Here is a 16,511-nt window from a genome sequence, read left to right on the forward strand (position 1 = left end):
TCCTAACTTTATAAAGAACTTATAAAACTCAACACCAAAAAAAAGCAAATCAACAATCCAATTAAAAAATGGACAAACAAAAATTATCAACAGACCTGACTAAACACTTCTCCAAAGAAAGCATACAGATGGCCAATAGACATATGAAATGATTCTCAATGTCACTTGGTATCAGAGAAATGAAAATTAAAACCACAATGAGGCCTGACTGGTGGTGGCGCAGTGGATAGAGCGTCGGACTGGGATGCACAGGCTCATCTGGTCTGAGCAAAACTCACCAGCTTGGACCCAAGGCCACTGGCTCGAGCAAGGGGTTACTCGGTCTGCTGAAGGCCACAGTCAAGGCACATATGAGAAAGCAATCAATGAACAACTAATCAATAAAACAATGATTTTGTTTTAACAATCAAAAACAATCAATAAAAACTAATGATTGATGTTTCTCATCTCTCTCCATTCCTGTCTGTCTGTCCCTGTCTATCCCTCTCTCTGACTCTCTCTCTGTCACTGTAAAAACAAAACAAAACAAAAACACAATGAGATATCAATCACCTCATACCCTGTCAGAATGGCTATCATCAATAAATCAATAAGCAGCAAGCATTGAGGAGGATATGGAGAAAAGGGACCCATCTTGCACTGTTGGCTGAGAGTGCAGATCGGTGCAGCCACTGTGGAAAACACTATGAAGTTACCTCAAAAAATTAAAAATGGAACTGCCTTATGTCCCAGCAATTTCACTTCTGGGACTATATCTGAAGAAACTCGAAACACTAATTTGAAAAAATATATGCCACCCCTATGTTTACTGCAGCATTATTTACAATAGGCATGATTTGGAAGCAGCTCATGTGTTTATCAGTAGATAAGTGGATAAAAAAATGTGTTACATTTACACAATGGAATATTACTCAGCCATAAAAATGAAGGAAAACTAACCTTTTGCAACAGCATGAATGGACCTAGAGAGCATTATGTTCAGTGAAATAAGCCAGTCAGAGAAAGACAGGTACCATATGATTTTACACATATGTAGACGCTAATGAACAAAATAAACAAACAAAACAGAAACAAACTCATAGATATGGAGAACAGACTGACAGCTGTCAGAGGGGAGGGAATAGGGGAGTGAGTAAAAAAGGTGAAGGGATTTAGCAAAGAAAAAAATCTCATAGACAGACAACAGTGTGGCAGTTACAAAAAGGAGAGGGGGTGGGAGAGTTAGAAGAGGGTAAAGGGGAGTGAAATAGTGATGAAAAGAGATTTGACTTAGGGTTGTGAACACAGAATACAATATACAGATGATGTATTATAGAATTGTACACCTGAAACATATATAATTTTATTAACCAATGTCACCCCAATAAACTCAATTTTTAAAAAGTTGACATAGAAAAAAACAATGTGATAAACATATACAATGAAATATTACTCAACCATAAAAAAGAATGAAATCTTGCCATTTGCGACAATCTGGATGAACCTAAAGGGTATTATGCTAAGAGAAATAAGTTACAGAAAAGCAAATAGCATATGGTTTCACTCATATATAAAATCTAAAAAATAAAATAAACAAAACAGAAACAAACTCATAGATACAAAGAACATTTTTTATGGTTGTCAAATGGGTGAAAGTTGGAGGAATGCATGAAAAAGGAGAAGTGATTATTGAGATATACAAATTTCAGTTATAGAAACAATCACAGGAATGTAAAATCCAGTGTAGAAAATGTAGTCAATAATACTGTAATAACTATGTATGGTGTCAGATGGGTACTAGACTTTTGGAGTGATCACTTTGTAAGTTATATAAATGTCTAATCACTATGTTGTACATCTGAAACTAATACAGTGTGTCCGTAAAGTCATGGTGCACTTTTGACCGGTCACAGGAAAGCAACAAAAGATGATAGAAATGTAAAATCTGCACCAAATAAAAGGAAAACTCTCCCAGTTTCATACCTATTCAGTGCAGTTCGATATGGGCTCATGCACAGATTTTTTAGGGCTCCTTAGGTAACTATCCCGTATAGCCTCTATAGACTCGTCACTGACTGATGGCCTACCAGAACGGGGTTTCTCCACCAAACTACGGGTTTCCTTCCTTATTCCACCGAGTAATGTTATTCCTATGTGACGGCGCTTCGTTATAAACGTGCCGATATTCACGTTGCACTTTGGTCACGGATTCGAATTTAGCGAGCCACAGAACACACTGAACTTTCCTCTGTACCGTCCACATCTCGACTGGCATGGCCATGGGCTGCTCCGCTGTATACACGGTGTTACATCATCATCTGCGCATGTGCACATGCTGCCACATCATCCTACAGAAACTAGGAGGGTTTTCCTTTTATTTAGTGCAGATTTCACATTTCTATCGTCTTTTGTTGCTTTCCTGTGACTGGTCAAAAGTGCACCATGACTTTACGGACACACTGTATAATAGTGTATTTCAACTATAATTGAAAAGGAAAAAAAATGAAAAAAAGAGGTAACTTCATTTCAGACTCCATCCAGGACATGCCTAAATTACATTGTTTACAAGTTACAGGCTTTTAAAAGGATGTTAAAATAAATAAATAAACAAACAAACAAACAAATAAATAAAAACTTAAAGGGGAAGAAATGAACTCACAAAAGCGTGATTTGTATGAAGTGGGTTGTGAATAAGAATACATTTACATGCATAAGAACTGTGTGAAGTTTTTATCACTTATTTATTTGTGTCTTTCTCTGCTTGTTTTTGGATTCTTGGCTATATGAAAGGACTCCCTCTACCCTAGTGACACTTCCTGCATTATTGCTAGGGTCTTCAAAACATGTCTCTTTCTCCCAGTTCTCTCCACTCCATCCCAGGAAAATATCACTAACGGCTCCTTCCCACTCCTCAGCTAATGACAAAGCCCCAGAGCTGCACCTCTCTCTCACTGCTCCCTCCCCGGTGTCTGCACACATACTAGCTCTGAACACGTGCTTGATGGATAGATGGAAGCAAGAGGAAATGAATACATGATCTTATTCTTCCTATTAGGTTATTAACTGTTTGAGTGTATATTTTACTCTTAGCACTTTTTATTGTCCTAACACAGACCTTGATCCCCAAAAATAATCCACAAGCATTTCTTTCTCACTTCAGTGAATTCAGGATGCTATGGTGACATAAGTTTCATTTTCATATTACTTTATACTCACACATACCAGAAGTACAGGATATCATACATAAAATTAGCTCTTAGGGTTCAACTCTTTAAAATTCCTCTTAGCGATAAAAACAACGAAGTTAACCATCAGCTGTTTTAGGACCACACTATAAAGCAGGGGTCTCAAACTCAACTCAGCATGTGGGCCGCAGAGCAAGATCACAGCCATTAGGCGGGGCCGCACTAGGTCTACAAAAGGCAACTGTTATGCAACACTTTTCTCACTGCAGTTGAAAACAGTCTGCGGGCCGCACAAAATTGTTTGGTGGGCGGGCTGCATGCGGCCCACGGGCCACGAGTTTGAGACCCCTGCAAGTGAGCTCAAGACTATTCTTCCTTCTTAAGCAGTGCTCTCAGCATTCTGACAGTTACTCCTTTTTTCATCTCTCACGCATGAATTCATTATTCACTGAATTGAACATTTGACTTTTAAAGAAATACAGGCACTCTACGAATTCTTTAAACAGAACAATAAAAATAATTTTTTAAGACTCAGAAGGAAGAAAAAAATGGTAGATGAAGTACAGAGCCAGCTGGTAGCAACCTCACCTGGGACAGAGTCCACAGAGAACTGGGGACAGCGTGTGCTGTGGCAATTACACCCACTTCTGCTTGTGTTGAACATTATCTGCACATCAACACCTTGGAAGACAAGTCCTGATTCTACGGCAGAGGCATTTGTATAGAAGAATAAACCTGATTCTTATCAGATATTCTCATCAAAACATGGAATTCTGGTAGGCAGTTAGACAGACATGAGCAGACCAAGAACTACAGGCCAGGCACAGAAGGTCACCAGGGCAGAAAGCCCCAAATGCCTAGCAAAGGGCAAAACTGAGAACATAAGGACCTTGTCTCTAGGGTCACCTTTCCTCCCTTAGCTGGTCATGTGGTTTAGACCCCCTGATTTTATGTTACTGATCATGAATTCAGACCCTCTGACCTGTCCTCTCTAGGATATCACAAGTCATGTGGTTTTAGTCCCCCTTAGAGGAGAAACAAGCAAGAAAGCCAGAGAATAGCTCTCAAGCATTAAACCCTAGAGAAAACATCTAGGCCTCAGTTGTGTTTCAGCTCCAGGCCCAGAAAAGCAGCAAAACCAGACAAAGGAAAGCCAGGGCTGACCTCAGGCCCAGCTGCATTGACTAATGACCGCCTTGGTGCTGATCAATCAGTGAAAACTACAACATTAAAAGACACACCTGGAGAGCTGATGAATATTCTATTGAGATCCTCCCCTGGGACCTCCCCTAAAATCCCCACCTTAAAAATTCCATAGGAAAGAGGGCTCAGGGCACCTTCTCTTCTGGGAGTACACCCACGCCTTTCCTTTCCTCCTCCACCTTTAGCCCTTCATCCCCCATCCCTGGGCGTGTTTTCCTTGCTCCTCTGTGCCTTCTAAGCTCTAAGGGATCCCAGAGACTTGCAACCATGAGAGCAATGGGCAGCGGCAGTTCATCCCTGACTAACACCCTGAACCTGTTTCCAAGGTCCCCTGTTCTCTAACTTTCTTCCTACATGGCCAATACATTTTTCCTTTACTTGCTGCACTTCATCTCTTGGTTGAATTCTTTACCTCAAGAAGACCAGAATCGAGGTCTCATCACTATTTCATATACAGGGGTCGGGAACTATGGCTCTCAAGCCAGATGTGGCTCTTTTGATGGCTGCATCTGGCTCACAGACAAATCTTTAATAAAAAATAATAATAACGTTAAAAATATAAAACATTCTCATGTATTACAATCCATTCATTTCCTACCGCTCATGTTCATGGTTGTGGGTGGCTGGAGGCAATCACAGCTGTCCTCCGGGACAACACCAAATTTTTATTGGATAATGCGTAATGTACACAGGTCGTTGTATGGATCTCACAGAATTACATTGTAAAATATGTGTGGCCCTGGCCGGTTGGCTCAGCGGTAGAGCGTCGGCCTAGCGTGCGGAGGACCCGGGTTCGATTCCCAGCCAGGGCACACAGGAGAAGCACCCATTTGCTTCTCCACCCCTCCGCCGCGCTTTCCTCTCTGTCTCTCTCTTCCCCTCCCGCAGCCAAGGCTCCATTGGAGCAAAGATGGCCCGGGCGCTGGGGATGGCTCTGTGGCCTCTGCCTCAGGCACTAGAGTGGCTCTGGTCGCAACATGGCGACACCCAGGATGGGCAGAGCATCGCCCCCTGGTGGGCAGAGCGTCGCCCCTGGTGGGCGTGCCGGGTGGATCCCGGTCGGGCGCATGCGGGAGTCTGTCTGACTGTCTCTCCCTGTTTCCAGCTTCAGAAAAATGAAAAAAATATATATATATATGTGGCGTTTGTGGCTCTCTCAGCCAAAACGGTTCCCGACCCCTGCCATAACAGAATCGGTCTCATTACTTCTTGGAAAAACACTCAGGCAAGGTGAGGTCAGTGAAGCTGAGACCAGTGCAGGTGCAGGGTCCTTAACCTTCATCATGGAATGTGAGCACTGGGGCTCATGTCTACATCTTTTTTAAACTATTTTCTTTAAATTTATTGATTTAGAGAGATTAAAAAGGGGGGAAGAAAGAGAAAGAAACATCAATTTGTTGTTTTATTCATGCATTCATTGGTTGATTCCTGCATGTGCCCTGACCTGGCATCAGACCTACAACTTTGGCATATTGGGATGACGCTCTAACTAACTGAGCTACCTGGCCATGGCTCACATCTGCATCTGAAAACACTGTACTGAAGATGGCTGAGGAGTTATGGGGTTAGGAATCGTAGAGTTTATAATCCCTAACAAAAGCTTTTATTTTCTCATTGCATACTCCAAGAAAAAGGTATCATCAGCTGGCTCATTCTCTCTAACAAGATGAAATTGATGTGATTTCTTTCTTTTGGGAAGGGGGGGGCTTGTATCCCATTTACCTCACCCTGCAAGCCCTCCATATGCCACTGGTGAGTGGGTCAGCCTTGCACCCAGCGTACTTCCTGCCATGTACCCTAATTAAGTCCTTGTGATAGATGTCAAGTTGCCGATTGAAATCCTACTAGGACACATCCTGTTTGTCACTGCTCTAGTCCCGTGGCTCCTCTCTACAATCCTATTTATCCAACAGTAACTGACACCTGAGCAAGAGCGAGAAGGAAGATCTGCTCAGAGGAAACAGCACAGTACACTTGACCTGGATTTGTCATGATTTTAATATGATTGAAAAGAGACACAGAAGGTTACTCAGACCTTCCTTCTTTGTTTCTTGCCTTTTTGTTATTTCTAAATGTATTTAGGGCTATAAAAATTTTGTTTTGAAAAAATTAAAATTACAAGAATATTCAAGATAGCAGCTGTAAATGAAGTCTCACTTTTAGATTCAAAATATTCAAGCCAAATTGAAATTTCCTGTCAATTTTCTTCCCTCGAATATTTTTCCTTATAGTTTCATGATTTCTAGTTGATGTCATACTTGGTAGTGGCTCCCAGAATTCCTAAGACAATAGACATTTAACCAAAAAACAGTTACACAACTACATGAATGCTTACATTAAGGGAATTACGGCAGAGAACACATGTGATTCAGAAATAAACTTTATCATTAGATGAAGGATAGTATTAGACAGACTTTCGGAAAGGCAAGCTTAAGTGACTCAATTACTAAGAACTCTAGGATGCAGATGACAAAAACCCAGTTTAAACTACTTAAGATAAATGGCTGTGCATTGCCTTATGTGTCTGGGATGTTTATGAATGGGTATGGACTTCAGGCAGGGCTCATACTGAAACCAGACTGTCAGGACTCTACACTCATGGTCTCCACTTCTCAGGTTGGCTTTCCTCTGAACATTATTTATTTTAAGTGAGAGGAGAGGAGATAGGCTCCCGCATGTGCCCTGACCAGGATCCACCCAGCAACCCCAGTCTGGGGCCAATGCTTGGACCAACCCACCTGTCCTAAGTGCCCAAGATCAACCCTCAAACCAATCAAGCCACTGGCTCTGGGTCGGGAAGAAAGAGAGAAGGGTAAAGAAGCAGGAGAGAAGCAGGTGTTCACTTCCCATGTGTGCCCTGACCAGAGATCAAACTTGGGACGTCCGCATGCCAGGCCCATGCTCTATCCACTGAGCCAGCTGGCCAGGGCCGGCTTCCCTCTGAATTTAAAAAAAAAAATTATTTTCTTCTATTGCAGCGGGCTTTCTTTAACAGCTAGAGGAAAGTGGTTATTAGCTGTTTTAGATCATATGCTCCTGGCTTAGAAATCCTAGTGGGAGGAGAATATCTCTCTCTATGTATAAATAAACCAGTCTCTCAGAAAAATTCTCATTGGCCCTGATTTTGTAACAATGACCTTTTTTTTCATGGGGATAGGGTACCACAATTAGCTGGAATGGATCACATAAGAAAATCTGTGGTGGGAGGAGGGGTAGGGTAGCTATTTATCAGAGGGAAAACAAAAAAATTACTCCAGTGGCTACATTGAAGGGTGGCTGGAAAAATAGCAATACTTCCCCAAATTTTCTTTTGAAATGCATTTACTAAGCTTCTACTTTGTGCTAAGTAGTGAACAGACTAAAGTGCCCGTTCTCATGCAGTTTATATTCTATTTCAATAATCTTCACCAAGATTAGAAAACCATAAGAACTAAATGCAAAGTAACTCTTAATGGGATCTTGGATTTTTTAAAAAAAAAAACTGTAAAGGACATTTTAGAAAAAATTGAGGAAATGTGAACATGGGTTATATATTAGATGAGTATCACAACCTTGTTAAATAATTTCTGACATATGTTTTATAGTTGTGGGAGAATATCCTTGTTCTCAAGAGACACATACCAAAGTAGTCAGAGCCAAAGGGTCATGATTCCTGCACCAAATTCTCAAATGGCTCAGCAGATAATAAAACGTGCGTGTGTGAGAGTGTGTGTTCTTCATTAGCAAGTCATCCCTGCACCACCTCAAAGAAACGTACAGTCCAAGTAAATCGCATTAGATTTTCTATAGAAACCCCAGTCAAAGCAAGTCTTTTAGTCCCTTCCTAACTGATAAAACCCTACATAGAAATCTTAGGGTGCCCAGTCTCCATTACTGTGAGAATTTAGTGAAATCTAGTTACTTTAAACAGATTTAATCCTGATAACTTCTACGTCTGGTTTACATTATCCCTGCCTCAATACTAGATAGGGGACAAGGCGCCATGTAGGTGGCCCTGTATGTATTCCAGAGCATCTACATTGGATTTTAAAACATTATCAAACCACAAAACAAGCCACCTTTTCCTCCCACAACAGCTCTCTGTTTTTATTAAATCTAAAGAGAGCATAACATCTCTGCCTCAGTTACTATTGCTGCATGGTAATTCACATCACACACAGGTTTGTTCTCCTACCATCCGGAGGGCAGACGTCTCAAGGTGTTGGCAGAACTGCATTTTCTCTGGAGGTTTCAGGAGCTTTTTCTGTTGCTAGAAGCCACCTGCACTCCTTGCTTTAGGACACTTGCTGGTGTCACTCTAACCTCTTGCTGCCGCATATTCACAGCTCCTGCGACTCTGATCTGCCTTCCTCTTATGATGACATCAGTTTTACTTGCATAATCTAGGATAATCTACTCACCTCAATTGAGCTCCTTATTTTAAGCACATCTGCATTGTTCATTTTGCCATGTCAGGTAACATTCGCAGTTCCAGGGGTTAAGAACATGGTCATCTTGGAGAGTGGAAGGTGTTTTCAGAGCACCACTACCTGTTATAAATGTAAGTCCAGGAAGGAAGAGACAGGGAGGTAAAGGATCTGGAACTCTCTGCTACTGAACAGGGCGACTTTGAGCTTGAGGGGAGGAGAGAGGCACCCCGGAGGAGAGGTATGGGGGTGGCTTAGAGATTACTCGCTGTTTAAATGCATCTCATCCCTTGGTCCCCCTAACAGAAGCTGCCTTTCAATCCTCTAAAATACCCCTACAAGTTAGATACACACTTCGTTTGCATCTCCTTAACAAATACCACCACCAGCCTGAGTGTGTTTCATGTATAGAAATTAGGGTTGGGAAATAAATGGCTGAGGTGGGTAGAGAAAAGAAAGAGGAAAAAGTGTGTCTTCTGGGGAGGGAAGGTGTCCCCTGAATCACCCCTTGATCCTTCCCCTCGTAAAGTCATGTCCCTCCAGGGTTCCCTAGTCTGGGCACCCCCAGCACTATTATTACTGTGTCCTGCCCTTCAGAAACCACAACATGAGACAACCAAGATCATATTTCCTGCCCCAGATTTACTTCATAGCCTGAATCATCTGACCTTGCGAGTGGAAACAAAGACCCCACCCAACCTTGCTCAGGATCCTTCTGACTGACCTTAGCTCCTTCTCTCTGCCCCTCATCCCCCAACACCAGGGTGAGGTCCGGAACCAGTCTAGCCCCAGGAGGTAATGAACTTTCTAGGAGCTGGAAGTTCTTAGTCTCCCCACCTCCAGCAGTACCACCCTGAGACAGTTTCAATTGACCCTCACCTCCCCAAGACAAAATATCCCGGGACTGAGTCTGTGACTCTGGAGAAGTCAGGCAAAAAACAAGAGTGAAGCCCATCCTCAGAGCCCAAAACCGGGCCTGGAAGAAGTGTGGGTCAGGAGTCTCGGTTGGAGGTCATCTGTTCTGAATTTGGGAGTGTTTGCTTTGTCAGCAAGATAGGAGATTTAACCTTAGCCATCCCCCTGCTCAGACATGAACTTGAACAAATTACCTCACCTCCCTGAACCTCAATATTTTTTTCATTTGTATAATAATGATAAAAATAATGGTGATACCCTTTTAATCTTTAGGAATAAAGATAAATTTTCAGTTATTCTGATTACTTCTGGAAGTGCATGTGGGTGCACTTCATTACCAGGAAAATCTTCAAAGAGCTGAATCTGGACATCCAAATAGTCCAGAAAGTGGTGCAAAACCAATATTTCCCCACTTCTAGCCATACCCTGAATGAAAATCTCAGGTTCCTTCTCTCTCTGACCGCCCTTCCTTCCCCTCACCCGACTCCCCACAATGTCATCTCTCTTTCCTGGGACTAGAGCGAAACCCAGAAGGAGTCCAGGAAGGCTCTGTCTCCATGGGGAGGGGCAATCACATGGGTCAGCCTCAGTCTTGACTGAATCTCAGATAAGGAGACATGAATATAATTCAGATTCTCCAAACAGAGAATGGAGCATCTAGAAGAAAAACAGTCTCTAGACAGCTCAATTCCCTACCAATGGAAAAGGACAGAGAGTGGGAAAGATAGAGGGTAAAAAGGAAAGAAAATTCCGTCCCACTGTAAATATAAATTATCAGAAAACATCTTGAACTTCAGGACATTTTGTAACAATGTGAAGGCAAACACTTATCAATTCCATCTTGGGTCCACTTTTAAGGACTTTGGGTACATTAGATCCACCCAGATAATCCAGGAAAATCTCTTGATCTTAAAGTTAGCTGATTAAGAACCTTAACTCCAACCTGAGTTCTAGATTAAAACTTTGAGAAAGTGGATGCAGAATTAACAAGAATAGGCCTGCCTGACCAGGCAGTGGCGCAGTAAATAGAGTGTCACACTGGGATGCTGAGGACTCAGGTTCAAGACCCTGAGGTCGCCAGCTTGAGCGCGGGTTCATCTGGTTTAAGCAAAGCTCACCAGCTTGGACCCAAGGTCACTGGCTTGAGCAGGGGGTTACTCTTTCTGCGGTAGTCCCACGGTCAAGGCACATATGAGAAAGCAATCAATGAACTAAAGTGCTGCAATGAAAAATTGATGCTTCTCATCTGTCTCCCTTCCTGTCTGCCCCTCTCTCTGACTCTGTCAAAAAAAAAAAAAAAAAAAGAGTAGGCCTATGCATCCACTAACTCCTAACTTACCTAACTTCTAACTCCTGATCCTCTTCATTACTATGGATTATTTCCTCCTTTTATTAACTATTAATCTTTTGATGAAGAGCTTTTATTTTCTCAGGTGATACTATTAGATACCTAATTTCAACAGTTCAGTCTCGATTTACTTAAAAAACTTAATATCATCAATTAGCAAAAACTAAAAATACAAAACCCTCAATGTTCTTTTTCTACAACTCTATGTCCAAATCAGTCAACATACACAGACGAAGGGAAAAGTCTGGAATCTTCAGCATGCTGGCTGCTCTGGCCTGAGAAAGCCCCACACTCTAGGAGACGTGCCCGTGGTGCCGCCTCAGCTGGAACCAAAATGGTGTCTCATTATTTACTCACGCCACACTCCATGTGCAAAGAAAATATAGTGGGGTTTTTTAATTTCATTATAAATCATTAATTGGCCTTCAGATTAGTTGAATCCAGAAACTCATTCCAATGCAACTGAAACAGTCCCTCTAGTTAAATGTTCTATTTAAGCAAAATGCTTAATTTCTCAGATGTTTTTTCTTTGAACAACCACCCCTAGCTTTTCTCCAAGGCCATGTCTAAAGGACTGAGATCAAGATCATGACCTCACAGAGGTGGCAAAGTCATGTGTTTTGCTTCCTCGTTGGTCTCTTCTGTGGAGTAGTCGGGTGGGCCTGCTGCCGGGGCTAAGAATGGCCGAGATGTGGCTGGCCAAGACACAGCTGGCCCTGGGGGGCCTCTGGCCGGTGCCCACGGTCCCCACTTTCAAAAGCCTCTGCTGACTGGAGGCCTGTCAGCCCACTTCTGTAGCAGTTTCCTATTGCTATTGCAGTCAATTAACTGAGATTCTTCCTGTCAAATTTCTCCTTTCCTCATACTCCAGCCTCCAAAACCCATAGGCTGGGGACTAAATCAAAACTATATTTTAACCATCAAAACTGACCATTATCTTGTTGTTCTAATGGCTAGGTGCCCTTCATCTGAAGCCTCAAACTCCACTGCTTGCTTTCCTGGGCGCCAAGTCTCCAGGGTAACAACACTTACAGGCTATGGAAATGCATCTGAAAATATTTCTAAAGAGTACCTCAATTTCCCCATGCAGAAATATGTATAAACTGAAGAGGGGAGGTAGGACAAGGACTTCTAACAAAGTCCTGAACTAAAAAAGAGAAACTTTCTTCAAATGGTATATCACGTGGTTTTCACAACAGGGCCCAGATGTGAGGCAGGTGGCGAGGGGGCACTGAGTTACAGGCTGTGAGAGTGTTAGAAACTGTTAGGCCTCTTGTTGCTACTCTTGCTGACACTTACAAATTGACTAAAACCCCCCAGCACAACCTGTTGCTGAATCATTAAGTTTCTGAATTCTTTTGGCTGAATATCCTTGTACTTCAATTGAATAGCAAAGGAGCTTTCCTCTGAGACATAGTGAGATAACAGAATTTGGTCCATTATTGAAAATCCAATTCAAAGTCCCATCATTCACTGAGTCAAATGACCTTCTTATGTAAAGGGCTTTCAACAGAGCTGTGCACATTTTAATTATGGGAGCACTGGGAGAGTTTGGTACAATGGTCTCTACTTAGAAACTTGGAGTACTACGGGCCAGAGTCAAAAGACAGAAGGCAAGGAATGTGAAGACATACACACAGGCTTCCCGTGGACAAATCATTTATGGTGGGTCACACCCCAAACCATCAGATATGGGAGAACTTGGGGACACTCAGTTCAGTTCTGTTTTTAAGGAAAAAAAGAAAAAAGATGTTTGAGCCTTAACAGCACAGTGGGGTCAGCTTCTTAAAGCTAGGCTGCTAAGAACGGGGCCTTGCCAAGGGGAGGTCCCCAAGGAGTGCTCACAATTCATGCCTTCACTGCTTTGTTCCATCTGTTGTCTTTCTAGCACAATGTGGAATCTGTCACACAGGATTGTTTAAAAGTTCACTGAGCTTAATGCTGTGGGGATACGCCCATGACAGACTGGCAAGGGGGAAAAAGCGCTTACAATACAGTGTCTTCTACATAATTCTAATCTTGTTACAAGGATGCCTGTACATATGCTTTGTATATGTGAGTATGATGTTAAGAGAAAAGACACAAGAATCTTAAAGTGTAAGGCCCAGGAATGACCTTTGATGTGTTTTCATCTATTTCTTTTGTATTTTCCAGTTCTTTTTACAATCAATATATGTTGCATTTATTAGCATAAAAATAAAGATTAATTAAGACAAAATGACATGTAATCTTCTTGCTAGAGAAAACAAAACTTAAATTCTATCTCCAACTCCTTTAGTATATGATTCTATCTTCCAATGTATTAAAACCAAACTATATAGAAAAAAAGGGGACAAAGATTCTTGGATAAACTTCCAGGAACTCTGGTAACAAAAGGCTTAGAGCGGCTGCAGAGCTTGGCAGATCCTGAAAGTCTTGGAGTTGCTCACCATTTTGCTGAGAACCTGCTCTTCCCTCTTTGGGGTAGAGAGAACGTTCATCCAGAGCCCTTTGCTAGGTCTAGATCAGGGGTCCCCAAACTTTTTACACAGGGGGCCAGTTCACTGTCCCTCAGACCGTTGGAGAGCCAGACTATAAAAAAAAACAACTATGAACAAATCCCCATGCACACTGCACATATCTTATTTTAAAGTAAAAAAACAAAATGGGAACAAATACAATATTTAAAATAAAGAACAGTAAATTTAAATCAACAAACTGACCAGTATTTCAATGGTCATGACGCATGCATCCCGCGTCACCGGAAGTAGTACTGTACGTGAGCGATGCCATACTTTGTGGTGCCGCCACATACAAGTACTCCAGGAGCACAGGGCGTGGATGCATCCTGTGCTCCTCTCACTGACTACCAATGAAAGAGGTGCCCCTTCCAGAAGTGCAGCGGGGGCCAGATAAATGGCCTCAGGGGGCCACATGTGGCCCACAGGCCGTAGTTTGGGGACCCCTGGTCTAGATGACCTATAAGATTTGACCACAGGATGAGGGAGCTGAGACCTTGGGCTGAACTGGTTGGGTCTTTCAGTTGTCAGGTGTGAAGCAAGGAGAGTGAAGTCACAGCCTGTGTTTGCCCAGCTTGGCCAGTTCTGTTTGGCAGGTGGGTGTGGAGGACGGAATGTCCACTGCAGCTGTGAGCACAGCAAGCCCAGCCAGGCACAGGCGGCTCCCACAGCTGTCTCCTCTGGGAGGACAACAGCCTGCCCAGTGCCAGGCTGTCAGAATGGTGTCCCACCCCCACTCCGGCTCCAGGGATTATAGGGTAATGAAGAGAGTACAACAGAACTTAAGTGGCTGACTTTGACTCTGTTACCCCTAGCTGTGCGACTTTGGGCAATCACTTAGCTTCCTGAACTTATCTGTACAAACAGAAGGAAATAACAAGGATCTGATTGAGTTGTGAGTCTTAAGTGAGAACATACATATTAAAGACACTCTGCATTGTATAGCTGTAAACACAGGTTTGTCATAAGGAGATGGAGTCTAACCTTTTTCCCATCATGGCAGGACCTGGGAGACAAGAGCCACGGTCTTCAGCCACCTCCCCTCCTTTCCCATCTCATCTGCCGCCCTCTCCAACGCATGCTTCCTCCTAGCACACCATGCACTGTACACGCCCCCTCATCCAATGACAATGATCGTCTCTGTAGTTGTGGAGGAAGTTCAAATGGATAAAGACACCAAACTGAGTTGCAACCCAGCCATCCTAATCCCTGGCAGAGAGTGAGTGTCCAAAAACTCCCTACTCACATGAGGAGGGCATGAGAGGGCTGTGGGACAGGAGGGTTTGGAAGAGGACACTTGAAGAATATGCTTGTTGGGGACTCCCACCCTCCCTAAAGAGGAAGAATAGAGGTGGGGTCCACCTTCAACTCAGTTTAAGAGAGCAGAACTGTAAGGAGATCACTGACATGAACATGAATTCCCTCTAGTCTGAGGACAGGGGCAGAGTGGGCGGGTGTCAGACTCCAGGTGAAAACTCTAAAGGGTGAAGGAGGCCGGAGGGAGCATGCTGACAAGCGGGCCGCGAGCCTGCCCTGGGAGAGGCCTGCCCTCCCAGGGTCTGTCGGGGCAACTGTGTCCGGAAGTTTCCCGAGATCTGCTCTGGGTTGGGCAAAAGGGGTTGTGAGGGGCTTTGAGCTGCTGTCGCCCTGAAAGCTAGAGGTGGCCTGCTGGTGTCCCGGGGTCCGGGGAGTACGGACTAGAGCTGCTTCTGCCCAAGTCACAGCCACTGCAGGCAAAACTCCCTGGGAACGATGGGGTGACACGGGGATTTCTGAAGAACCCACAGAAGCACACTGGGGAGAACAAGTCAGTATCTCTAAGCCCAAAGAGCTCAGGCCAGCTAAGGAGAGTGAGTGCCAGGAGCATGAGAACTTTCCTGCCCCCTCATCTCCCTCCCTGTGAGGTCAGGAACAAGTTGGGGGGTGTGGGAGGAGGTGAGCAAGAAAGCTGACCTCAGCCCCGACCCAGCCATGCAGACTTCTTGACTGCAGTCAGTGCCCCTGAACAGTGATAGAAGTTTCAAGTGTTGACCATTATGTGAGAGTCTACATTCTGATCTCTGAACAGGAAAACGACTCCACAGATGAGATTAGGCACCTTCAGGGTGGTATGGCTGTGGACAAAAAAAAACACTCATAAACACAGACAACAGCATGGTGATTATGAGAGGGACAGGGGGTAGGGCAGGTAGGAGAGGGTACAGAGAGATCAATGGTGATGGAAGGAGACTTGACTTGGGGTGGTGACACAATATAATATACAGAGGATGTATCATAGAATTGTACACCTGAACTTATATACTTTGATTAATCAATGTCACTCCAATATATTCAATTAAAAAATAAAAATAAATAAATATTGACATGGAGTACAAAAAAAAGAGAAAAGAAAAGGACTCTACAACTTCGCGTTGCGTCAGAATGACCAGGAACATCTTTCATTCAGACGCATGGATCAGTGGGAGAAAAAACAAAGCTACTTTGGGATCACACCCAAGAATTTGTTTCTCCGATGCATCAATGTACTAACCACACATTTGCAGCACTACTGAGCACTGAAGCAAACCCTATTCTAAACACTTTAAAAAAATGTATTGATTTTAGAGAGAGAGGAAGGGAGAGAGAGAAAGTGCCGTTCCACTTACTGGTATTTATGCATTCCTTAGCTGACTTCTGTATGTGACCTGGCCGTGGATCCAACCTGCAAACTTGGCATGTTGGGCCGAAGCTCTGAGCCAACGGAGCTACCCAGCCAGGGCCAGGCACTTTACTTTTATTAATCATTTAAGTCTTACAACAAACATATTATGTATTATCCCCCAGTGGCTGATGAGGAAACCGAGGCACAGAGAAGTTAGGGAACTTGTCCAAAATTCCCCGAGGTTGGGTTCTAACCCAGATTCATCCTTCAAGCTGTGGCTACAGCTCTCCCTCCTGAGCCACTCGCTGTCTTTGATCTTTCCAGGATCCCACAGTA

General features: G+C 43.4%; 1 long non-coding RNA gene across 2 annotated transcripts in view; it reads right to left on the reverse strand.

The window, feature by feature from the left end:
- LOC136404412 (uncharacterized) overlaps positions 1-8,674 on the reverse strand; it is a 142,183-nt gene extending 133,509 nt beyond the window's left edge. For both annotated transcript variants that reach the window (XR_010751243.1, XR_010751244.1), the window contains exon 1: positions 8,542-8,674. This is a non-coding gene — a long non-coding RNA (uncharacterized lncRNA). The remainder of the gene's footprint in view (positions 1-8,541) is intronic.
- Between the last annotated feature and the right edge of the window lie 7,837 nt (positions 8,675-16,511).

The sequence above is a fragment of the Saccopteryx leptura genome, chromosome 4 (assembly GCF_036850995.1).
Source record: "Saccopteryx leptura isolate mSacLep1 chromosome 4, mSacLep1_pri_phased_curated, whole genome shotgun sequence".
NCBI lineage: Eukaryota > Metazoa > Chordata > Mammalia > Chiroptera > Emballonuridae > Saccopteryx > Saccopteryx leptura.